We start from the raw sequence: 27,687 nt of genomic DNA, 5'->3' as shown, positions 1-27,687 counted from the left end.
TTACTTAATGTATCTGGATGTTTCCCCTTTATGGATAACAATCTTGTCATGGTGAAGGGGCTTACTTAACTCAATGAAGCTATTAGACATGTCATGCAGGGTTACCCAAGATGGACAAGCCATAGTGGGGAATTCTGACCAAACATGGTCCACTGGAGGAGGGAAAGGCAAACCATTCATGTATTCTTGCCTCAAGAACCCCATGAACAGTATGAAACTGTTAACTGCCAGTATGAAACTGGCAAAAAGTATGATACCAGAAGATGAGTCCCCCAGGTAAGAAGGTGTCCAATACACTACTGGGGAAGAGAAAAGGGTAATTACTAATAGATCCAGAAAGAATGAACAAGCTGAGTCAAAGCAGAAATGATGCTCAGTTGTGGATGTGTCCAATGGTGAAAGTAAAGTCTGATGCTTTAAAGAACATTATTGCATAGGAACTTGGTATGTCAGGTCCATGAATCAAAGTAAATTGGATACAGTCAAGCAAGAGATGGCAAGAGTGAACATTGGCATCTTAGGGATCAGTGAACTAAACAGGATGGGAATGGGCAAATTTAATTCAGGTGACAACTATATTTACTACTGAGGTAGAAATTGCTAGGTAGTCAGTGTAGGACTCTGAGACTTCAGTCTTGTTTTCAGTAAACTTCTCTTCCATTAACCTAAAACTTTACCCTTTGTCTGGAATTCCTGGAATGTGTCCTTGGTCTGATCAGCACTCAGATCCAGGGAAGGGCAGTAGTTAACTTCTGTTCCATATGCCTGAGGGAAAAAACAACTGGTGATCATTAATCTTAAACCCATACATCTAATCCATTGTAAAATGGCCAGGGTGTATAAAAAGGATGGCCACTTAATCCAAGAATCAAGAGAAGCCATAAAGATATTGAGTTAAACATCTTGACCTTCAAACTGATTGGTTAAAAATGATGTATTTCAAGGAGAGGAGTCACCAAAATGTACAGATTAAGGATATAAAAACTGCTATAAGTCCCACCTTTGGGGGAACTCTTTAACACTTCTCAGTGTCTATGCTGCTGCTGCTGCTAAGCCGCTTCAGTCCTGTCTGACTCTGTGCGACCCCATAGATGGCAGCCCACTAGGCTCCCCCATCCCTGGGATTCTTCAGGCAAGAACACCGGAGTGGATTGCCATTTCCTTCTCCAAAGCATGAAAGTGAAAAGTGAAAGTGAAGTTGCTCAGTAGTGTCCAATTCTTAGCGACCTCATGGACTGCAGCCTACCAGGCTCCTCCGTTCATGGGATTTTCCAGGCAAGAGTACTGGAGTGGGGTGTCATTGCCTTCTCCTCTCAGTGTCTATACTGAGAGCTTTGTACTTTCCTTCTCTTTAATAAATTCTATTCACTTGCTACCGTGAGTGTTTGTGTGTTCATGAAGTTCAGCTTTGGCTCTGCAAACAAGAACTCAGATTCCCATTTCATTACTGTGGGCAAGAATCCCTTAAAAAAAATGAAGAAAAAAAAAAAAGGAGTAGCCATCATAGTGAGAGGGTAGCAGGCAAGAAGGCTAGGGGTCTCCAAACAGAGAAAATAGGCTGCAAGCGTCAGACATTTGTTATCTCTCTCAAGCGGTAGGAGGAAACAAGCTACAAGTGTCAGTTTTTTCCCCCCCTTCTCTATACAGATTTAAAAGGAGGTTTCTTTTAAAATTCTGTGTTGCCATGATGACACTTGGTTCCACCTGAACTTAACTTTTCTCAAACCTTGAGCTAACCAATGCGCTTTAAAAAAATTTTTTTATAAAATGTTTTTCTTAAGCTATGTTAATGAACTATGTATTTACCCTAGACTCTGTCTTTCGTCAAGTTGGTCCACCTGAGACTCAGAACCAACTTGACAAACCAGTGTTTTACTCAGGCAAATGTTTTCTTAAGCTATGTTAATGAGACTGTGCCTTTGCTTGGAAACCTGCCTTTCTTCAAGATTCATGTCAATCTTTAATGGCCCATGACAACTCACCTTATGCTAATGTTATCCCAAAATGCATGTTGTGGGTGAGGGGCCTGGAGCCAGTCTCTGAATTTTGAGACATATCCTTTCTCTAGTTAGTATTCTGCTAATAGCTATATAACATCTAGCTAAAGACTAGCAGGGGGGCAGTCTTTCTGTCCCTTCTGATGTCTATGTCAGAAGCTTTCTTTATCTGTTTTATACATTAATAAAACTTCATTACACAAAAGCTCTGAGTGATCAAGCCTCCTCACCAGCCCTGGATTGAATTCCTCTCCTCTAGAGGCTAAGAATCCCAGCATCTTTCATGGCTCAGCAATACCTTTTCAATAGTCAACAAGTGAGTCTAAAACACAGCACTTGGATGTAATCTCAAAAGTGACAGAATGCACTCTGTGCATTTCCAAGGCAAATAATTCAACATCACATTAATACAAGTCTATGCCCTAGCCACTAATGCCAAAGAAGCTGAAGTTGACCAGTTCTCTGAAGACCTACAGTATCTTTTAGAACAAACACCAAAAAAAAAAAAAAAAAGACCATTTTATCATAGGACATAGGAATACAAAAGAAGGTAGTCAAGAGATACCTGAATTAACAGGCAAGTTTGACCCTGGAGTACAAAATGAAGCAGGGCACAGGCTAACAGAGTTTTGTTAAGAGAACACACTGGTCATAGCAAACACCCTCTTTCAAGACAACAAAAGATGACCCTACATACAGACATAACCAATGGTCAATACTGAATTCAGATTAAGCATGTTCTTTTTAGTCAAAGATGAAGAAGGTCTATACAGTCAGCAAAAACAAGATCTGGAGCTGACTATGCCTCAGATCATGTGCTCCTTATTGCAAAATTCAGGCTTAAATTGAAGCAAGTAGGGAAAACACTAGGCCATTCAGTATGATCTAAATAAAATCTCTTACAATTATACAGTGGAAGTGACGAAGAGATTCAAGGGATTAGATCTGATAGACAGGGTGCCTGAAGAGCTCTGGACAGAGGTCTGTAACATGGTACAGGAGGCAGTTGTCAAAATTATCTTCCCACCGCCCCCCCGCCCCCCAAAAAAATAAATGTAAGAAGGCAAAGGGATTATCTGAGAAGGCCTTACAAATAGCTGAGAAAGAAGAGAAGTGTAAGGCAAGAGTGAAAGGGAAAAAGTGAAGAAGTGAAGTCACTCAGTCATGTCCGACTCTCTGCAACACCATGGGCTGTAGCCTACCAGGCTCCTCAGTCCATGGAATTTTCCAGGCAAGAGTGCTGGAGTGGGTTGCCATTTCCTTCTCCAGGGGATCTTTCTGACCCAGGAATTGAACCTGGGTCTCCCGCATTGCAGGCAGACCATCTGAGCCACCAGGGAAGCCCAATATATCCAACTAAGTGAGAATTTCAGAGAATAGCAAGGAGAAATAAGAAAGCCTTCTTAAGTGAACAGTGTAAAGAAATAGAAGAAAACAACAGAGTGGAAAAGACATAGATTTCTTGCAGGAAAAATTGGAGATATCAAAGGAACATTTCATGCAAGGATAGGCATGATAAAGGACAGAAATGGTAAAGATCTAACAAAAACAGAGATTAAGAAGAGATGGCACAAATACACAGGAGAACTAAACTATTGGGCATCCCTTGGACTGCAAGGAGATCAAATCAGTCAGTCCTAAAGGAAATCAACCCTGAATATTCACTGGAACAACTGATGGTGAAGCTTCAATGCTTTTGTTGCAGGAAGGGGGACTCCTTCCAGGGCCTGAAACTCGGCTCTTGTCTAACACTCAGAAGTGAATTGTCTGAAGAGACACATGTGCTGACAAAGCAAGAGATTTTATCGGGAAAGGGCACCTGGGTGGAGAGCAGTAGGGTAAGGGAACCCAGGAGAACTGCTCTGTCACATGGCTTGCAGTCTCAGTTTTATGGTGATGGGATTAGTTTCCAGGTTGTCTGTAGCCAATCATTCTGACTCAGAGTCCTTCCTGGTGGTGCATGCCTTGTTCAGCCAAGATGGATGCCAGAGAGGATACTGGGAGGTGGTCGGACAGATGGTGTCTCCTTTTGACCTTTCCTGAACTCTTCTGGTTGGTGGAGGCTTATTAGTTCCCTGTTCCTTACCAGGACTTCCTGTCATAAAACAACTCATGCAAATGGTTACTATGGTGCCTGGCCAGGGTGGGCGGTTTCATCAGCGTGCTTCCCCTAACACTTTGGTCACCTGATATTAAGAGCCAACTCTTTGGAAAAGACCCCGAAGCTGGGAAAGACTGAAGGCAGGAAGAGAAAAGGGCAACAGAGGATGAAATGGTTGATAGTATCATTGACTCTATGAACATAAATCTGAATAAACTCCAGGACATAGTGAAGGACCTGTTATCCTGGAGTGCTGCAGTCCACAGGACTGCATAGTCGGATAAAACTTAGGCATTGAACAACAACAACATTTGGGTGTCTGATAGCATTATCATAGACTAGGTTACTAGACAAACTTCATATTTTTCTGACAGATTTATAGCTTCAATATGCATTTGTCACTGGCAATAGGTAATAGTGTAAATTTCACATGCTACACTGATTAATGTTCTTTAACTATTGTTAGCAAGTTACTCTTCATACCATCTATTCAAAACTTGGAAATGCTGTTTCAAATGAGTCACTTCTAGTTCAGAATTTTATCTGTTTTTGAGTAAGTGATTGGTCAATTCTATATTCAAATTCAATTGCTCTAACATTAAACTTCTTTTCTGAAATGTTCTTTCTCCCCCCTCTCCTATACTTTTGCTTATGTCTGTAGGCAGTCTAAATTTAAACATGTCAACTTGATGCTATGATATTGAAAAAAAGATGTATCTGGCTTTTTTTTTTTGGTCAACTTTACTAACTCCTGATCTAAATAGTATCTCTAAAATACCTTGCTCTCAGGTTTCTGTCATTTTTTTTTATTGTACTTTATTGTAAGCCCCCCAACCCTCTCCTTTTGCTTTCAATTTTACTGACTTTATAAATTCTCATGTTACATAGTGTTTTCAGACATTCCTGAAAAAATACTATTCTTATTTAAAAATGTTTGATGATAACAGCAATTAAGTGCTATCTATTTCAATTATTTCACTTTTCATTATGAAAGTCAGTCTAACAGTTTATAGGAATGAAGTGGAAAAATAAGATATGCATCGAGGCACATATAGTAGTTTCCTAGAACTACTATAACAAAATACCACTGACCGAGTGGTTTTTTCCTTAAAATTAATTTTTTTTGGAGTATAGTTACCTTACAACATCATTATTTTTTACTGTAAAGCAAAATGAATCATATATATATATACATATATATGTATATATATATATTACCCCCCTATTGTTCTTTGTTTTCCCTCCCATTAACTGGTTGGCTTAAAGAACAGCTAGAAGTCCAAGATCATTATGTTGGTATGGCTGGTTCCTTCTGAGGACTATGAAAGATAATATGTTCCTTGCCTCTTGCTTAGTTTCTGGTAGCTTAAAGCCAAACTGCGTATATTTGCATTTCTTGGTGACACTATACAAGCATCAACTGAACATTGTCTTCTTCTTCACATGGTTTCCTCTCAGTATACATGTTTCTTTGTCCTAATTTCCCCATTTTATGACAGTAGACATATTGGATTTAGGCCCACTTCTGTGAACTTATCCTAACTAATCACATCTTCATAAGCCATATTTAGAAATGTCACATTTTGAAGTATTGGTTTTGGAACTTCAACATATGTATTTTGAGTGATGGGTGCAAAATTCAAGCCACAATACAATGACTGTCTATTAGTTGTAGCAACTAGAGAAGGGAAAGGAAGCTGAAGTTATGTGCAAAGGAATTATAAAATCCTTGGGCCATGGATTTCCATTAGAATAGGGAAATACATGAAAATGGATGCAATGAAAAGCATAAAATCAAGTTACTAGTGACATTGCTTGGTTAGCTGAACTGACAATACAGCCAATCTCATTTGCTATTATCTATTGTTCATTTGATGTTCAATATCTTCTAAACTTACTGCTTCTTACATTCATTCCAAATTTTTGTTGTTCAGATAAGAGGGTAAATTCAGCCCTCTAATTCTATTTTAACAAAAGAAAGAATTCTTACTTTATAAAATTCTTAAATACCTTTAAATTTTTTAGGAATTTGAGGTTACAAAGTGTTCAACACCACTAATTATTAGAGGAATGCAAACCAAACTACAATGAAGTATCATTCAACCCAGTCAGAATGGCTATCATTAAATATATATATAATATATATATATATCATAAATAAATATAGATCATTAAGTATATATCATTGTATATATAGATATATATACAAACCATAAGTGCTGAAGAGGGTATGGAGAAAATGGAATCTTCTTGCACTCTTGGTGGGAATATAAATTGATAGAGCCTCTATGGAAAACAGTATGGCATTTCCTTAAAAAACTAAAAATAGAATTGACATATGACCCATCAATCCCACTGCTGTACAAATACCCAGAGAAAACCATATTTGAAAAAGATACATGTACCTCAATGTTCATTGTACCACCATTTACAATAGCCAAGGCATGGAAGCAACTTGAATGTCCATCAGTGGAGGAATGGATAAAGAAGATGTGGCACATAGATACAATGGAACATTACTCAGTCATAAAAATAAATGAAATTGTGTCATTATGAGAGACATAGGTAGACCTAGACTCTGCCATACAGAGTGAAGTAAGTGAAACAGAAGAAACAAACAAACAAAAAAACGTATTTCAAACTGGGTGGAATCTAGAAGAAATGTATAGACCTTATATGAAAACAGAAATAGAGACACAGATGTAGAGAATAACCATGTGGAAACCAAGGGTGGTGGGCTGGGATGATTTGGGAGATTGGGATTGACTTATATACACTATTAACTGTGTATCATATCCGTCAGTTCAGTCTAATTCTGTCACTCTGTCATGTCGGACTCTTTGCAACCCAATGGACTGCAGCAGTAATGCTGAAGAAGCTGAAGTTAAATGGTTCTATGAAGATCTACATGACCTTCTAGAACTAACACCTGAAAAAGATGTCCTTTTCATTATAGGGGACTTGAATGCAAAAGTAGGAAGTCAAGCGATACCTGGAGTAACAGGCAAATTTGGCTTTGGGGTACAGAATTAAGCAGGGCAAAGGCTAATAGAGTTTTGCCAAGAAAAAGCACTGGTCATAGCAAACATCATCTTCCAGCAGAACACCAGAAGACTCTACACATGAACATCACCAGATGGTCAATACCAAATTAGATTGATGATATTCTTTGCAGCCAAAGATAGAGAAGCTCTACACAGTCAGCAAAAACAAGACTGGGAGCTGACTGTGGCTCAGATCATGAACTTCTTAGTGCCAAATTCAGATTGAAATTGAAGAAAGTAGGGAAAACTACTAGACCATTCAGGTATGACCTAAATCAAATCCCTAATGATTATACAGTGGAAGTGAGAAATAGATTCAAGGGATTAGATCTGAGAGACAAGGTGCCTGAAGAACTATGGACAGAGGTTTGTGATATTGTAAAGAAGACAGGGATCAAGACCATCCCCAAGAAAAAGAAATGGAAAAAAGCAAAATGGCTGTCTGAGGAGCCCTTACAAATCACTGTGAAAAGAAAAGAAGTGAAAAGCAAAGGAGAAAAGGGGAGATATACCCATTGGAATGCAGGCTTCCAAAGAGAAGCAAGGAGAGACAAGAAAGCCTTCTTCAGTGATCAGTGCAGATAAACAGAAGAAAGAATAGAATGGGAAAGACTAGAGATCTCTTCAAGAAAATTAGAGAAACAAGGGAACATTTCATGCAAAGATGGGCTCAGTAAAGGACAGAAATGGTATGGACCTAACAGAAGCAGAAGATATTAAGAAGAGGTGGCAAGAATACACAGAACTATACAAAAAAGATCTTCATGACCCAGATAATCACGATGGGGTGATCACTCACCTAGAACCAGACATTCTGGAATGCAAAGTCAAGTGGACCTTAGGAAGCATCACTATGAACAAAGGTAGTGGAGGTGATGAATTCCAATTGAGCTATTTCAAATCCTAAAAGATGATGCTGTGAAAGTGCTTCACTCAATATGGCAGCAAATTTGGAACTCTGCAGAGGCCACAGGACTGGAAAAGGTCAGTTTTCATTCCAATCCCAAAGAAAGGCAATGGCAAAGAATGCTCAAACTACTACACAATTGCACTCATCTCACACGCTAGTAGGTTAATGCTCAAAATTCTCTAAGCCAGGCTTCAACAGTAGCGAACCATGAACTTCCAGATGTTCAAGCTGGATTTAGAAAAGGCAGAGGAACCATAGATCAAATTGCCAACATCGATTGGATCATCAAAAAAAAAAAAAAAAAACCAGGAGAATTCCAGAAAGAACATCTGTTTCTTCTTTATTGAGTATATCAAAGACTTTGACTGTGTGGATCACAACAAACTGTGGATAATTCTTAAACAACTAAGAATACTAGACCACCTGACCTGTCTCCTGCGAAATCTATACGCGTGTTGGTAAGCAATTAACTGGCCATGGAAAAACAGACTGGTTACAAATCAGGAAAGGAATACAACAAAGCTGTGTATTGTCACCCTGCTTATTTAACGTATATGCAGAGTACGTTATGAGAAACGCTGGGCTGTATGAAGTACAAGCTGGAGTCAAGATGTGGGAAAAATATCAGTCACCTCAGATATGCAGATGACTCCACCTTTATGGCAGAAAGTGAATAAGACCTAAAGAGCCTCCTGATGAAAGTGAAGGAGGAGAGTGAAAAAGTTGGCTTAAAACTCAACATTCAGCAAACTAAGATCATGGCATCTGGTCCCATGACTTCATAGCAAATATGGGGAAACAGTGGAAATAGTGACAGGTTTTTTTTGGGGGGGGCTCCAAAATCACGGTAGATGGTGACTGCAGCCATGAAATTAAAAGACGCTTACTCCTTGGAAGAAAAGTTATGACCAACCTAGACAGTATATTAAAAAGCAGAGACATTACTTTGCCAACAATGGCCTGTCTAGTCAAAACTATGGTTTTTCCAGTAGTCATGTATGGATGTGAGAGTTGGAATATAAAGGAAGTTGAGCACCAAAGAATTGATGCTTTTGAGCTGTGGTGTTGGAGAAGACTCTTGAGAGTCCCTTGAACAGCAAAGAGATAAAACCAGTCCATCCTAAAGGAAATCAGTCCTGAATATTCATTGGAACGACTGATGCTAAAGCTGAAACTCCAACACTTTGGCCACCTGATGCGAAGAGCTGACTCCTTTGAAAAGACCCTGATGCTGGGCAAGATTGAAGGCAGGAGGAGAAGGGGATGAGATAGGATGAGATGGTTGGATGGCATCACCGACTCAATGGACATGAGTTTGAGTAAACTCTGGGGGTTGGTGTTGGACAGGAAGGCCTGGTGTGCTGCAGTCCATGGGGTCGTAGAGTCAGACATGACTGAGTAACTGAATTGACTGACTGACTGATCATGGTGTATGAGCTTTTTATTGTGTTGCTGAATTCTGTTTGCAAAAATTTTGTTGAGGATTTTTGCGTATATGTTCATTAGTGATATTGGTCTGTAGTTTTATCTTTTTGTGTTGTGTTTCTCTGATTTTGGTATCAGGGTGATGGAGGCCTCATAAAATGAGTTTGGAAGAGTTCCTTCCTCTGCAACTTTTGGAAAGACTTTTAGAAGGATAGGCATTAGCTCTTCTCTAAATGTTTGATAGAATACTCCTGTGAAGCCATCTGGTCCTCAGCTTTTGTTTTTTGGGAGGTTTTTTTATTCACAGCTCCATTTTCAGTGCTTATAATTGGGTTGTTCATAATTTCTCTTTCTTCCTGCTTTAGTTTTTGATGATTAAACATTTCTAAAAATCTTTCCATTTATTCCAGGTTATCTATTTTATTGCCATATAGTTGTTCATAATAGTCTCTTATAATCCTTTGTATTTCTGCATTGTCTTTTGTAACCTCTCCTTTTTCATTTCTAATTTGTTGGTTTGATTCTTCTCTCTTTTTTCTTGATAAGACTGGTTTAAAGTTTGTTGGTTTTGCTTATCTTCTCAAAGAACCAACTTTCTGTTTTATTAATCTTTATATTGTTTCTTTCATTTCTTTTCATATATGCTCAGATCTTTATGATTTCTTTCCTTCTACTTATTTTTTATTGTTGTTGTGGTTCTTTATCCAGATGTTTTAGGTGTAAAGTTAGGTTGTTTTTTTGATGTTTTTCTGAGGTAGGATTACATTGTTATAAACTTCCTTCTTGGGACTGCTTTTGCTGCCTCCTATAGGTTTTGAGTTGTCTTGTTTTCATTGTCATTTGTTTCTAGAAATTTTTTCATTTCCCTTTTGATTTCTTCAGTAACCTGTTGGTTATTTAAAAACAATTTGTTTACTCTCCACGTGCTTCCATTTCTTACATTGTTTTTTCTTTTAATTGATATCTAGCTTCATAGCATTGTGGTCAGAGAAGATGCTTGATACAATTTCAATTTTATTAAATTTACTGAGGTTTGATTTGTGACCAAGATATAATCTACCCTACAGTCTCAGTCACACAGAGCATTGTGTAACAAAGTTTATTCAAGTGGAAAGGGTAGAGAACACCTCCAGCAAAAGGCACTGGAAGAGGGTAGGAGAGTACCCGCATTACTAGTTTAAGTAAGGCATTATGTACTTCTCAACTGGCCACTGAAAATAGATAAAAAGAATACCTCAAGTTTGTAAGAGTTCCACCAAACCAAGGCATATATCCTGAGACAACTCTGGCATGAGATTAACCAGGGAGACCAGGTTCTGGGCAAAGTGCCTCTGGGTGAGATATATTGTTGCTGAGAAACAAGTTCCCAGGTAAGATTTGTTACAATTATAATCATTAACATAGAGCCTAAGAAAGCATAATGTGATCTATGAAAAACATTTTCCATGAGTAAGATATATTACTGCTGTATATTCATTAGTTCCAGACCTAAAGAAAGGCCAGTCCTTGGGCAAGATTCATGTTGCAGAAAAGGCAAGCATGAGTGAGAATGTTCACCTTCTCCTTAAAAGGCCTTGGACTGCCTGCCTAAGCTTCAACTCTCTCAGTGGTTTTGGTCACTGTTTCCTGTATAATGTTATGAACCTTTGCCCACAGTTCTTCAGGCATCTGTCAGATCTAATCCCCTGAATCTATTTGTCACTTCCATGGTGTAATTATAAGAAATTTGATTAAGGTCGTACCTGAATGGCCTACTTGTTTTCCCTATCTTCAATTTAAGTCTGATTTTGCAATAAGGTGTTCATGATCTGAGCTACAGTCAGTTCCAGGTATAGTTTTTTTAAGATAGTATAGCGCTTCTCAATCTTCGACTGCAAAGATTTTGGTATTGACCATTTTGTGATGTCCTTGTGTAGTGTCATCTTTTGTGTTGCTGCAAGTGGGTGTTTGTTACACCAATACATTCTCTTGGCAAAACTCTGTTAGCCTTTGCCCTGCTTCATTTTGCATTCCTAGGCCAAACTTGCCTGTTACTCCAGATATCTCTTGATTTCTTACTTTGTATTGACAATTCTCTTATACTATAGAAATAAATAAGAAGACATCATTTCTGAAATTAATGTACAGCACTTAGAATTTATTGAATACAGGAGGAAAATTATTTTAATGATAGTTGATCTCAAAGTGATGTGAGGATACAGAAGAAACCTATAAAAATCATGGAATTCTCCACAAAAGGCTTGCAAATGAGATGAAATTTAAACCAAGTTTAAAAGAACCACAGGAATTCTCCATGAGAGAGAAAATCATTATATTAATGGGACAGATGAATACTAAATGCTGAATTAACATAAGGATTTCACATGTTCAAATATTACTTGCAATATTTTGTTATAGTGGTGCCCAGAATGCAATCTGCAGGTCATAATAAAGAGGAGACTGGAAATCTTGAAATGGGCCACGTCTGAAATAATTAATTATATAATTCAGAAGAACTTGGATTTTATCTCATCACGCATAGGAGTCATTAAGTTTTTTTAGGCCATGAGATTACATGGAAGTTTTTGCATTTCAAAAATATAACTTTAATATTGGGATACACAACATGAGAGAATTGAGGGCCAGGGAGAACACTAAAGAAGCTATCACAAGGAGACTAGTGAGAGAATTGTCGGTGAAATCTAACACACAGAGGTGAGAGACAAAAAGTGTGGAGGCATTAGGGAAAGTTGAGAAGTAGAGTCACCATCTTTCTAGTGTTCTTAAAACATTTCTGAAAATTATAGACTAATTTTATTACTAAAAGGCAAAAGTATACTAAAATGGTATATAGAAATTATATTATAAATTCCATTATCTATAGTGTACAAATTATACGCTATAAATGGAGATGAGACTATGATTGGAAAGTATAGAGGACTGGGAGAAGACAATGTTAACATTATGCAGATCCTGAGCCCCTGGAATACAGTAGTGGTAAAGTGACTTTTCTAAAGTCCTCCACATTTTAGTATTCTGAAAAATGGCTTAATGCAAAGAATCATCATCTTTCCTATGGTCTAGATAGGATTAGTGAATGTTTCTGTCCTGCTGCTTAATTAATTATGACAGTGTCAGACATCGTCCTCCAAATTCCCATTCTTTGCTTATATATTATTAACTGAACAGTTTGTACTCACTGATCCATCAGGAAAAGCGTTCACCATTGTTATTTTACCAAACTTTAGTCAGACTTTTCTAGTTCTTTGAACTCTAGTCCATGCTCAGTCTGAGTAAGCACTGAACATGGGACACCCTTCCTCTTATTGCCTTTCCCTAAAATTAGCAGACAAAAAGAAAGACATGTCCTGATCATTTGTCTGTGTCTGATTCTTTCTAGCCTTGTTTACTGCTCCCTGTAAAAGAAAACTTCTCTCCTAACTGACATCTGTGATAATTGCAGATCTCATGGTCAAAGGTTTTTCCTATTGCCATAATCTCTCTTCGACTATTGAAATAGCTTTCCTTTCTTTTTTGAAATGATATTTTCTAAGAAAGCCTCTCCTTATGAAAGTTTGGGTTTTTTTTTAAATTTGTATAGATAAAACAGTGTATTGGAGAATTTACAGCTATACATTAACTTTACACACAAGCTCTTACCCATTAGGAACATTATTCTTAGCAATTTAGGTTAACATTATGGGGATAAGGAAAGAAAAGAAAAAATTTGTCTCTAAATATGTTTTGAATTAATTGCACTATATTAAATGCAAAATATGGATATTCATTTTATTATTTTACTTTTTTTAATCTTTTTTTTTTTTTTTTTCCGGAGGACAGAGGCACTCATTTTAAATGCCAACATTAGCAAATATAATCAAGTAAGACATTTCTTGGATGTTTTCAGGTACCCTTTATTAGTTCCCTGATTCAGATTCAGATTCAAACAGGAGGAACAGTTTCAAAGGGTGATAACTTTCTTTTCTTTTTGGGGACAAAATCTGGCTTGACTATCGAACCAGGTGTGAATCCTCACTGAGGTGCAAATACATTTCTGTACAATAGAATGGCTACTGGCTCACCCTTGGGCAAATAACAACTGATCAAGACTGAACTATTTGAATTCAGTTTTTAAAACACATATTATTAAAAAAATAAAAAAAAATAAAAGCAAACAAGAAAGCATTTCTGGGTTAGCCTGCAGATTATGATTCCTTTAGAATATGCATGCCTTATTCCGACTTAACCTAGAAGTAGGTCTGGCCATGCAATATAGAGATATTTGAAGATTTTGTTCTATCAGATCTATGTTCCTCAATTACAATTAAATCACATATACATACATATATCAGTTGAAGCAGCTTCACTCCTTTATTAGCATTTGCCCTTTAAATGGATAACTTCCTAGTGATTACTTTTACATGAAATGATTGAAAGAAAGTGTGAAAAATAAATAAATAAATAAAAGCCACCTGCAAAAATGAAAGAAAAAAACATAAAAAAGAGAAATATTTCATTACTGAATAATATCTATCTATCTATCTCTATACACTTCAAGTGGTTTTTTACTGGCTTCTAAGAGGGATACTGCCATAAAAATCTGTCTTGTTCAGAGTGATAAGCATCTGTGAACTCCATATCATTGTTTGTTATACTACTTTATTGCTCATAATTGTCAACATATGACAAAGTAGCTTAGGAAGTATAGAGGTCCATTATTTTCATTGTGTAGTACCAGAATATGGCAGCTATAATATAGATACAGGTCACTAGTATCCTTTAAAAGGAATACATCAAATGGAAAATTATATTAAATAATTTTAATAATTTAATAATTTAATAATAGGATTTATAGAAAATTTTGTTTAACGTATCTGACAACTGGAAATGAAAGCATTAAACTTGTTTAAATAAGTCATGCTGTCAATAACTGTGGGTTCTAAAACATTTTTATGATTAAGTAAAAATTATTTCCTTACAAAAATAAATTCTAACTTTCATCTGAACTCATAATAATGAAATGACTTTGAGATTATCATCTACTAAAAGGTTAGTTAGAAAAATGTCTAAAATTTGGGATATATTGTTTCTTTTAGATTAAGAAATATAAGAAGAAAGATTTGCCAACATTTATATAGTCATGAGTTTTTTACCTTCTCATTCAGCATGTAATTATTAGCTTTTAAAAACTTTATCAATTCTCATCATGAGAATCATGCAATTGGTGATTGAATTATAATTAATTATTTTGAAATTATGTGTATTAGGCAATGTGCTACATATCTGTGTAAGAAATAATTTCAGCAGATATTATCTCCAGTTTTTGTGGAAATAAAGCAGTTACAACCTAAAAGTTTGATCTACTGGGAATGCATATTAAAAAGATAAAATGATGAAATAATAGCAGAAGGAGTAGAAACAACATTCTAATTCCAACCCCCAGGGTCTAATAGGCTTATTCTGGCTTAAATGGTCACAGATGTTCATTTTTTTGGTACTCAAGTTAGTGTTAACAGGAAAATGCTTGCGATAAATACAGAGGTTATATTTAAATATGGAACCACAGTTAATAAAATATTAATGATAATTCTATAATAAATGATATTAACAAAAGCATGAAATGTTAAGGCAAGCCTTCTAACCAGTCAGTTCAGTTCAGTTCAGTTCAGTTGCTCAGTCATGTCCGACTCTTTGTGACCCCATGAACTGCAACATGCCAGGCGTCCCTGTCCATCACCAACTCCTGGAATTCAACTAAACTCATGTCCATTGTGTCGGTGATGCCATCTAACCATCTCATCCTCTGTCATCCCCTTCTCCTCCTGCCCCCAATCTTTCACAGCATTAGGGTCTTTTCAAATGAGTTGGCTCTTCTCATCAAGTGGCCAAAGTATTGGAGTTTCAGCTTCAACATCAGTCCTTCCAATGAACACCCAAGACTGATCTCCTTTAGGATGGACTGGTTGGATCTCCTTGCAGTCCAAGGGAATCTCAAGAGTCTTCTCCAATACCACAGTTCAAAAGCATCAATTCTTCGGCGCTCAGCTTTCTTCACAGTCCAACTCTCACGTCCATATATGACCACTGGGAAAACCATAGCCTTGACTAGATGGACCTTTGTTGGCAAAGTAATGTCTCTGCTTTTTAATATGCTGTCTAGGTTGGTCATAACTTTCCTTCCAAGGTGTCAGCGTCTTTTAATTTAATGGCTGCAATCACCATCTGCAGTGATTTTGCAGCCCAAAAAACAAAGTCAGCCACTGTTTCCCCATCTATTGGCAACAAAGTGATGGGACCAGATGCCATGATCTTAGTTTTCTGAATGTTGAGCTTTAAGCCAACTTTTTCACTCTCCTCTTTCACTTTCATCAAGAGGCTCTTTAGTTCTTCTTCACTTTCTGCCATAAGGGTGGTGTCATCTGCTTATCTGAGGTTATTGATGTTTCTCCCAGCAATCTTGATTCCAGCTTTTGCTTCTTCCAGCCCAGCGTCTCTCATGATGTACTCTGCATATAAGTTAAATAAGCAGGGTGACAATATACAGCCTTGACGTACTCCTTTTCCTATTTGGAATCAATCGGTTGCTCCATGTCTAGTTCTAACTGTTGCTTCCTGACCTGCATACAGGTTTCTCAAGAGGCAGGTCAGGAGGTCTGGTATTCCCATCATTTTCGGATTTTTCGACAGTTTATTGTGATCCACAAGGTCAAAGGCTTTGGCATAGTCAATAAAGCAGAAATAGATGTTTTTCTGGAACTCTCCTGCTTTTTTGATGATCCAGTGGATGTTGGCAATTTGATCTCTGGTTCTTTTGCCTTTTCTAAAACCAGCTTGAACATCTGAAAGTTCACGGTTCACATACTGTTGAAGCCTGGCTTGAAAATTTTGAGCTTTACTTTCTAAGCGTGTGAGATGAGTGCAAATGAGTGGTACTTTGAGCATTCTTTGACATTGTCTTTCTTTGGTATTGGAAGGAAAACTGACCTTTTCCAGTCCTGTGGCCAGTGCTGAGTTTTCAAAATTTGCTGGCATATTGACTGAAGCACTTTCACAGCATCACTTTTAGGATTTGAAATAGCTCAACTGTAATTCCATCACCTCCACTAGTTTTGTTCATAGTGATGCTTCCTATGGCCCACTTGACTTCACATTTCAGGATGTCTGGTTCTAGGTGAGTGATCACACCATCATGATTATCTGGGTCATGAAAATCTTTTTTGTACAGTTCTGTGTATTCTTGCCACTTCTTCTTAATATCGTCTGCTTCTGTTAAGTCCATACCATTTCTGTCCTTTATTGAGACCATCTTTGCATGAAATGTTCCCTTGGTATCTCTAATTTTCTTGAAGAGATCTCTAGTCTCTCCCATTCTATTGTTTTCCTCTATTTCTTTGCATTGATTGCTGAGAAGGCTTTTTTATCTCTCCTTGTTATTCTTTGGAACTCTGCATTCAGATGCTTATATCTTTCCTTTCTCCTTTGCTTTTCACTTCTTTTCTTGTCACAGTGATTTGTAAGGCCTCCCCAGATAGCCATTTTGTCTTTTTGCATTTCTTTTGCTTGGAGATGATCTTGATTCCTGTCTCCTGTACAATGTCACAAACCTCCATCCATAATTCATCAGACACTCTATCAGATCTAGTCCCTTACATCTATTTCTCACTTCCACTGTATAATCATAAGGGATTTGATTTAGGTTATACCTCAATGGTTTAGTGGTTTTCCCCACTTTCCTCAATTTAGGTCTGAATTTGGCATTAATGAGTTCATGATCTGAGCCACAGTCAGCTCCCAGTCTTGTTAGCAATACAGGAATAATCTTATTTAATTCTCAAAGAACCACAGGTGATAAAGTGATATTTTCTGCATTTTTCAGATCAAGCAGCGAAGGCTAAAATAGCTTAAGCAAATGTCCAAGATATTTAGTTAATAATTATGAGAGCCAAGTTTGACCAGAGTCTTCAAGACTTCCAGACATTATACTGTGGCTTTTTTGCTAGAAGGCAGAGATCCAAGGCCCAGGCAACCCCCCAACATCATGTCTTTACTTCCAAAGATATCTTTGCTGTTCATGAAAACTTGATGGAACTTGGGAGCAACCAGGATATCCTTCAGTAGATGATTAGATAAAGAGTTTTGGATAAATTTAGGCAACAGAATATTTTAATACCAAAAAGGAATGAGTTACCAAATTAGGAAAAGATGTGAAGAAGACAACCTTATAACATTAAATGAAAGAAGCTAATCTGAAGAGGATTAGTATGAAATGAGTTCAACTCTGTTATCCTCTGGTAAAGGCAAAACTATAGACACAGTAAAATCAGTTGCAAGGGGTTGGGTTCAGGGGCAGGAATGTATAAGCAAAGGGCAGAGGATATTTTGGGCAGTGAACATATTCTGTATGGTACCATAATGATGAATAGATGCTATCATTCAGATGTCAAAACTTAAAAAAAAATATACAACACTCAGAAAAGGAATGAACTCTAGAGTAAGCTATGGTCTTTAGGTGATTAAGATATATCAATGTAGGTTCATCAATTGCAACAAATGTACCAGTTTGGTGAGGAATGTTGATAATGGGAGATAGATCTATGCATGTTTGAAGGCAGGGAAAATATGTGAAATCTCTGTACTTTCCTCTCAATTTTGTTGTGAACATAAAATTGCTCCCAAAAGAATAGCCGTTTAAAAAATGATGGCATTGGTGATAGATATCATTTCCTGATGGCAGGTATAAATACTCTATAACTCATCCTACAAAAGTCTTAATTTGGAGTGCTCATCATGTGGAATATTACCAATCACTACGGGAGACATTATGTTTAATATAAAAGACTGATAATAGTAAGAATATAAATTATATTTTATTTTGAAAAAGATTAAAACAAAAAAATACTTTGAATCTTTTTTCCCCTCAAACCGATGCCTTGGAAGAGTAAATTCAGAATATTAAATTTCAATATTACAAAGGAAATAAAGATTGTAGTGATAATTCTATCTTTCTATTTTGTTATTTTATAAAGACAGTTTTAAGTTAAAGATTGTGAAATTCAGTTAAAAAATAGAAAATCTCTAGTGAATTAAAAAATTTAATGGCCATATTTCTTATGGTGTCATCCAAAGATCACCTGTCTCAATAAACTTTTACCATTTAAACATGCATATTAATGAGCCCTGATGATGGTGACTGCACTATTGAAATTAAAAGATGCTAGCTCCTTGGAAGGAAAGCTGTGCCAAATCTAGACAGTGTATTAAAAATCAAAGACATTATTTTGCCAACAAAGTTCTGTATAGTCAAACTATGTTTATTTCAGTAACCATGTACGAATGTGAGAGTTTGACCATAAAGAATTCTGAGCATCGAAGAATTGATGCCTTGGAATTGTAATGCTGGAGAAGGCTTGAGAGTCTCTTGGACTGAAAAGAGATCAAGCCAGTCAATCTTAAAGAAAATAAGCCCTGAATATTCATTGGAAGGACTCATGCTGAAGTCCTTACGGTAAAATGACTGGAAAAATTATACATGAGAAATAAGACTTTATTTTTTGCTGTTATTGTTGCCAAATTATAACTTAGCCCTCCATGATTGATATTGAATTATGTATATGATTCTCTCTTCTGTCTGAATGACTGCAGAAGATATTTGGAATTTTTTGACTTTCCATCAATCAAATCCTGAATCCCTTTCTCTACTACCCCTTATTCCATTTACGTAGGATGATATTTTTAGGAGAGCATTGTCTTGAACCTCAGAAACACATGAGGATGGTTACACCTCTCCCTGCTGTGGCTCAGCCGGGGAGGAGCTCAAGTGTTTGCGTCTAAGGCAATTGGAAATGATTCAGAAAATTTTGGTTTTTGAGTGATAGTGGATTAAGCTGTTACAGAGGCAGCCCTTATAATAACAACTCTTTATAAAACTTTTCAGAATTACTTTTTCCCAGCATGTTTTCCAGGTTGTCAACAGCCAGAAGGTAGTTAGAATTAAAATAATTATATATGTATTTTGTTATCATTATTATTTGAAACTTACAGATTAAGTGTGAATCTTGCAATCAGGAACTTTGATGGAGACCACTTATTTTAAAAATTCTTATTTGAGGAATACCTTAAAATGAGTTTGTTGTTGCTGTTTAGTTGTGAAGTGGTGTCCAACACTTTAGCCACCCCATGGACTGGAGCCTGTAAGCCCCAGCAAGAATACTGGAATGGATTGCCATTTCATTCTCCAGGTAGAATGAGTTAGTCTATTTTATACATTCATTTTTCTCTCAATTTTCTTACAAAGAAAAAAGCTTTTGGAAATTTTTTAAAGTGCCTTGTTATTTAGAAAATCAGTCAATTCATATCTTCTTGGACTAGGCAGTGTATTTTAAGTTATGTATATAAGTTATGTAAGCGCCTACTTGGACTGTAGCCTACCAGGCTTCTCTCTCCACGGGATTCTCCAGGCAAGAATACTGAAGTGGGTAAGCGCCTGCTGTAGCCTACCAGGCTTCTCCTCCTCTCCAGGGGAAGTCTTCCCGGGGATCTTCCCGACCCAGGGATTGAACCCTGGTCTCCTGCATTGCAGGCAGATGCTTTAACCTCTGAGCCACCAGGGAAGCCCTTTTATATCCCATGTATCATCATACTTGAGTTATCGTCAATATACTTTCAAATATCAAACTTTTTCCTTGACACTATTTAATTTACAACCATATCTTGTTTTTAGCCATTGTGTTCTTCTTTCTTAATGTTTAAATATGAAAAAGGAAATGTTTGGATCATACTCTTGTAACTCCAATGTTGTTGGAATCTGATGTTGAACAGCTTTAGAAGTCATATCTACATTCTGTTGGCAGTTTAAACAGTTAAATGTTTGGAATATGTTCTAAGATGTAACCAAGAGTGAAAATTTTTATTATTGTCATTTTCCTTTATTGTGCTAAATAAATTTTTCATGATGCCATTTTTTGTTGTAGTTTTTGTTTGTTTAATTAATACTTTTTTTTTGAGGGGGTGGAAATATGGTGCTTTTTCTCATTCTCCTAAATAAATCCTCTGTCTTTTTTTAATGTCTCTTCCTGATCTCTATAAATAATGGTTATCTCTTGGGCTATGTTTGCTTATATTCTGTATTTAATGCCACTGCTTGTGAAATACAAGAATGCAATGGCTTTAAATAAATTTGCTACTGAATTTCGAATCATATATCCGGTGGCCTACTCACCATCTTAAACTTCTCTTTGTTGTTCAGCTACTCAGTGGTGTCAAACATTTTGTGACCTCATACACAGCAGCACACCAGGCTTCCCTGCCCTTCACTAAACACTGAGTAAGTGAGTGAAAGTCTCTCGCTCAGTCATGTCCCACTCTTTGTGACCCCTTGGACTGTAGCCTGCAGGCTCCTCTGTCTATGGAATTCTCCAACCAAGAATACTGGATTGGGTTGTCATTTCCTCCTCCAGGGGATCTTCCCAGCCCAGGGATCAGACTCAGTTCTCCTGTTTTTTTTTTTTTTTTTTCAGTTCTCCTGTTTTATCTTCTTTTAGCTTTGCTTCCTTTTGTCCTTTACCCTACTGGGGTCTTTGGGAACTGTGTGTATGTGTAACAGCATCTACCATACGTCTTCATTTTGGCTTAGGCTGGATTTGAAGAGCCAAAACAGGAAAACACTTAAGGAGCCCTGAGACCCTCAAAGAGAAATAAATTAGAGTGGCTGTTTCTTTTAGCTTCGCTTTCCTGTTCTTTATTTTTATTTTTTTAAAATAAAATCTTTCCTTTTATCGACCTTCATCATTTCATGCGATAAGCAAGTAAAATCGCTAAAGGCAAATAACCTTATGAATCTGCTGAGTGTGAAGAGAAAAGACCATGGTATAGATTAATAGATTAGGAGGGAGACACCTAGCTCCAGGGATTTACAGTTGATAAAAACTCAGGCTTTGTTGTACAATAAGTATGATTATATCTTATGCAATTACTGGGTACTGATTGTTTGCAGTGATACTAGCACCAGCAATCCTTCAAAATCTAGTATAAATATAGCAAGAAACAAAGCAATATGGAAAAATTCAGAAATGTTCATATATTACTATTTCTTGGGTGAAACTCTACTGATCAGTAGTTAGGTTCTCCAAGAAATGTGAGAACAAAAGAACTTTAGAAAGCAACAATTTTAAAGAAACAAAAGCTATGGAAAATTCATTGCAGTCCTTCATTATATAGTTCACAAATTCGAAAAGAGAAATCTATGCTGTTAATTAATTCATAATTCTGGAAAATAGTTTTCCATACCATGAACCTTTAACAGTAAATGTTACACTGTCTCTCTCCCTTGCTCTCCCTGGATAGTCTTGGTGTCACCATTTGCTTCCAGTTGTTTCACAAGCCATTCTTAACCCACGCCTGGAAACTATGTATAAAAGCATTTAATGTGTGCTAATGAAATGAGCATTTACACAAAATTCGTGTCCATTGAATCATCTCTCTCATCATCTGTTGCTCCCTTCTCCTGTTGCCCTCAGTCTTTCCCAGCATCAGGGTCTCTATATTTTGCACACTTTATAGTATATTATTTTGTCCTTATTCCCCAAATATATTTCTAGATTTTAAATCATTTATTTAGATGTTTGAAACCAGAATTCTAGATCTTGGCTCAGCCAGTCCTTCTTTCAATCACACCTGATACCTAAATCAAATCCCTTATGATGATAAAGTAGAAGTGACAAACAGATTCAAGGATTAGATCTGATATGTGAAGAACTATGGATGGAGGCTTGTGACATTGTACAGGAGGCAGTGATCAAGACCATCCCCAAGAAAAATAAATGCAAAAAGGCAAAAGGTTGTCTGAGGAGGCCTTACAAATACCTGAGAAAAGAAGAGAAGCTAAAGGCAAAGGAGAAAAGGAAAGATATACCCATTTGAATGCAGAGTTCCAAAGAATATCAAGGAGAGAAAAGAAAGTCTTCCTCAGTAAGCAGTGCAAAGAAATAGAGGAAAACAAAAGAATGGGAATGACTAGAGATCTCTTCAAGAAAATTGAAGATACCAAGGGAATATTTCGTGCAAAGATGGGCACAATAAAGGACAGAAATAGTTTGGATCTAACAGAAAAAGAAGATATTAAGAAGAGGTGACAAGAATACACAGAGGGACTATACAAGAAATATCTTCATGACCCAGATAATCACGATGGTGTGATCACTCATCTAGAGCCAGACATCCTGGAATGTGAAGTCAAGTGGGCCTTAGAAAGCATCATTATGAACAAGACTAATGGAGGTGATGGAATTACAGTTGAGCTATTTCAAATGCTAAAAGATGGTGCTGTGAAAGTGCTTCAGTCAATATGCCAGCAAATTTGGAAACCTCAGCAGTGGCCACGGGACTGGAAAAGGTCAGTTTTCATTCCAATCCCAAAGAAGAGCAATGCCAAAGAATGTTCAAACTACCGCTCAATTGTACTCATCTCACATGCTAGGAAAACAATGCTCAAAATTTTCATGCCAGGCTTCAACAGTATGTGAACCATGAACTTCCAGATATTCAAGTTGGATTTAGAAGAGGCAGAGGAACCAGAGATCAAATGGCCAACATCTCCTGGATCATTGAAAAAGTGAGAGAGTTCCAGAAAAACATCTATTTCTGCTTTATTGACTATGCCAAAGCCTTTGACTGTGTGGATCACAACAAACTATGGAAAATTCTTTAAGAGTTGGGAATACCAATCTTACCTTAGACAAGCTTACCTGCCTCCTGAGAAATCTGTATGCAGCCCACAAAGCAACAGCTAGAACTGGACATGGAACAACAGTCTGGTTCCAAATTGGGAAAGGAGTACGTCAAGGCTGTATATTGTCACCCTGCTTATTAAACGTATATGCAGAGTTCAGTTCAGTTCAGTCACTCATTCGTGTCCAACATACTCAAACTCATGTCCATCGAGTCAGTGATACCATCCAGCCATCTCATCCTTTGTTGTCCCCTTCTCCTCCCACCTTCAATCTTTCCTAGCATCAGAGTCTTTTCAAATGAGTCAGTTCTTTGCATCAGGTATTGGAGTATTGCCAAAGTATTGGAGTTTCAGCTTCAGCATCAGTCCTTCCAATGAATATTCAGGACTGATTTTCTTTACGATTGACTGGTTTGATCTCCTTGCAGTCCCAGGGACTCACAAGAGTTTTCTCTAACACCATAGTTCGAAAGCATCAATTCTTGGGTGTTCAGCTTTCTTCATGTTCCAACTCTCACATTCATACATGATGACTAGAAAAAACAAGGCTTTGAGTGTATGGACTATTGTTGGCAAGTGATGTCTCTACTTTTTAATATGCTGTCTAGTTTTTGTCATAACTTTTCTTCCAAGGAGCAAGTGTATTTTAATTTCATGGCTGCAGTCCCAGTCCTCAGTGATTTTTGGAGCCCAGGTAAATAAAATATGCCATTGTTTTCATTTTTCCCCCATTTATTTTCCATGAAGTGATGGGACTGGATGTCAGGATGTTCGTTTTTTGAATGTTTAATTTTAGACAAGGTTTTTCACTCTCCCCTTTCATCCTCATCAAGAGGCTATTTTTGTGGTCCACACAATCAAAGGCTTTAGTGTAGTCAATGAAACTGAAGTAGATATGCTATTTGGAATTACCTTGCTTTCTGTATGATCCAATGATAGCTGGCAATTTGATTTCTAGTTTCTCTACCTTTTCTAAATCCAGCTTGTACATCTGGAAATTCTTGGTTCTTGTACTGCAGAGCCTATCTTGAAGGATTTTTGAGCATTATCTTTCTAGCATGTGAAATAAGCACAGTTGTGCTATAGTTTCAACATTCTTTTGCATTGCCTTTCTTTTGGATTGGAATAAAAACTGACTTTTTCCAGTCCCTGGCCCTTGCTGAGTTTTCCAAATTAGCTGGCATATTGAGTGTAGCCCTTAACAGCATTATCTTTTAGAATTTGAAATAACTCAGCTGGAATTCCATCAGCTCCACTAGCTTTGAATATAGTAATGCTTCCTAAGATCCACTTGATTTCACACTCCAAGGTGTTTGGCTCTAAATGACTGATCACACCCATCGTGGTTAAAAGTATCATTAAGATCTTTGTACATTTTTTCTGTGTATTCTTGCCAGCTCTTCTTAGTATTTTCTTCTTCTGTTAGGTCCTTGTCATTTCTGTCCTTTATTGTGCCCATCTTCATATGAAATGTGCTCTTGCTATCTCGTGTTCTCAAAGAGATCTCTAGTCTTTCCCATTCTATTGTTTCCTTTTATTTCTTTGCAGTGTTCAGGTAAGAAAGCCTTCTTATATCACTTTGCTATTGTCTGGAACTCTGCATTCATTTGGGTATATTTTCCCCTTTCTCTTTCACTTTTCACTTCTCTTCTTTTCTTAGCTATTTATAAGATATCCTCAGACAACCATTTAGCCTTGTTGCATTTCTTTTTCTTTAGGATGGTTTTGGTCACCACATCCTGTACAAAATTAAGATCCTCTGTCCATAGTTCTTCAGGCACTCTGCCTATTAAATCTAATCCCTGTAATTTGTCACTTCCACTGTATAATCATAAAGGATTTTACTTAGGTCATATCTGAGAGGCCTAGTGGTTTTCCTTACATTCTTCAGTTTAAGTCTGAATTTTACAATGAGGAGTTCATGATCTGAGCCACAATCGCTTCCATGTCTTGTTTCTGCTAACTGTATAGAGCTTTTCCATCTTTGGCTGCCAAGAATATAATCAATCTGATTTCGGTGTTGGCCATCTTGTGATGTCCATGTGTAGAACCGTCTTTTGTGTTGTTGGAAGTGTGTGTTTGCTACAACCATGTATTCTCTTGATCAGACTCTGTTTGCCCTGCTTCCTTTTCCCTTATTCCTTTTGTACTCCAAGGCCCAACTTGCCTGTCACTCCAGGTATCTAACTTCCTACTTTTGCATTTCTATCCCCTATAATAAAAAGGACATGCTTTTTTGGTGTTAGTTCTAGAAAGTCTTAGAAGTCTTCATAGAACTGTACAATTTCAGCTTCTTCAGCATTAGTGGTTGGGGCATTGACTTGGATTACTGTTATGTTGAATGGGTTTGCCTTGGAAAGGGACTGTGTTCATCCTTTCTTTTTTGAGATTGTCACCAAGTACTGTATTTTGGCCTTTTTTTGTTGGTTATTAGGGATACTCCAATTCTTCTAAAAGATTCTTACCCACAGTAGTAGATATAATGGTCATCTGAAATAAATTAGCCCATTTTCACCCATTTTAGTTCATTGATTTCTAAGATATCAATGTTTACTCTTGCTATCTGCTGCTTGAACACATCCAGTTTACCTTGATTCATGGACCGGACATTTCAGGATCCTATGCAATAGTGTTCTTTACAGCACTTTATTTTTACCATCATATACATCCACAACTGGCTGTCATTTCCACTTTGGCCCAGTCTCTTCATTCTTCCTGGAGCTATTTCTCCCCTCTACCCCAGTAGCATATTAGACATCTATGGACTGGAGGGCTCATCTTCCGGTATCATAATTTTTTTTTTTGCCTTTTCATACCATTCATGGGGTCCTCAAGGCAACAATACTGAAGTGGTTTGCCATTCCCTTCTTGCTTCTGAGAAAATGGCAAACACTTTGTCAGCACTCTCCACCATGACCTGTCTGTCTTAGGTGTCTCTGCATGCCATTTCCCAGAGCTGTGTTTAAGTTAGGAGTTTCCAAAAGAGAATTTTCAATTTGACAAGATAGTAAATAGTTCTTGAACTGGTATACCATAGAGAAGGTTTTTATGGTTTCTGATAAGTTTATTATAAAGTTTGATAGGCAAAATATTTTTCTTTAAATAAACAAACTGATGAGGACTTCCCTATAAGATGAGAGCCATTAAGGATAACACAGGCAAGTAATATACTGTGGGATTAGTTTATACTGGAAATGGGTCCTTGGATAGGTCAAAGGAGTCCTGTAAGATCTTAGAAAGGACCCATATATAGTCAAAATATTTGGAAGGACTTTTGTCAGTATGTAACAAAAATTAATGATGTGCATCATTTGATATTATGACTACCCTTCAGAAATTCACAGGAAGGCAAGGAAATAAATATAACCACATACAAACTGCAATATTTGTGAATTGAAAGTTTCTTGGTCTCTTCTGACTCTTTGCAATCCTGTAGACTGTACAGTCCATGGAATTCTCCAGGCCAGAATACTGGAGTGGGTAGCCATTCCCTTCTCCAGGGGATCTTCCAGACACAGTGATTGAACCCAGGTCTCCCAAATTTCAGGCAGATTCTTTACCAGTTGAACCATAAGGGAAGCCCAAGAATACCAGTGTGGGTAGCCTATCCGTTCTCCAGTGGATCTTCCTGACCCAGGAGTAGAACCAGGGTCTCCTGCATTGCAGGCAGATTCTTTACCAACTGAGTTCTCAGGGAATATTTGTAATAGGGATAAAATAGGTTTTAAATATCTGTCAGCTGAGGGATTTTTGATCATAATAATCCTAGACAAGTGAGTAATCTGAAATATTTATCAAACACAAGGTTTTATATATTCCAAAAAAGAAAACTAATGATCATGATATATTTCAAGTGGGAGGATAACGTACAGTATTCAGTGTAGTCTGTTCTAATTACCTTTGTTCATGTTTACTTCAAACCCATTGCTAAATGTCTGAAAAGGGCGCTGAACTATCAACACTGCTTGTTTCTGGGCCCTGGGGTAGAATATAAGGGGAGAGAAGCCTTTACTTAAACACAACATGGATTTTATTTTTTACAAATCTGCATTATTTTGAAATAAAATAAAAGCTATAATATTTTTCTGTATCTTGTACTCAACTTTTTCTAAATGATGGAGACCATATTTTTTCCTTTTGTGTTTAGCATCCACAGAATAATTCGCATGTCACTGGGAAAGTAAAGAATTCCAAATCAATGTTCTTTAAACTGTATAGCAATAATGACAATGTTCTTTAAACTGTTTAGCAATGATGACCTTGCTATGCTATATGACAGGTGCATGCTGTATGATGTATGACATTTTACAGTGATACTATTTTATCACCATTTACTCACTGTTGTTTTATTAAATAATAGACAGCTATGGGACTATTTGTTGTTGCAGGATTCAACAATTATAGTACTTTATATAGTTAATTCTTTTTATATTTCTTAAAACTTCTATCTCTTCAATAAGTTGTAATTATGCCCTGCAGTGCATAAATTTTTATGTTTTATTGAT

Source organism: Cervus canadensis, chromosome 9 (genome assembly GCF_019320065.1).
Source record: "Cervus canadensis isolate Bull #8, Minnesota chromosome 9, ASM1932006v1, whole genome shotgun sequence".
In the NCBI taxonomy this organism is placed as follows: Eukaryota; Metazoa; Chordata; class Mammalia; order Artiodactyla; family Cervidae; genus Cervus; species Cervus canadensis.
The sequence above is the reverse complement of the archived record's forward strand: the minus strand, read 5'-3'. Positions refer to the sequence as shown.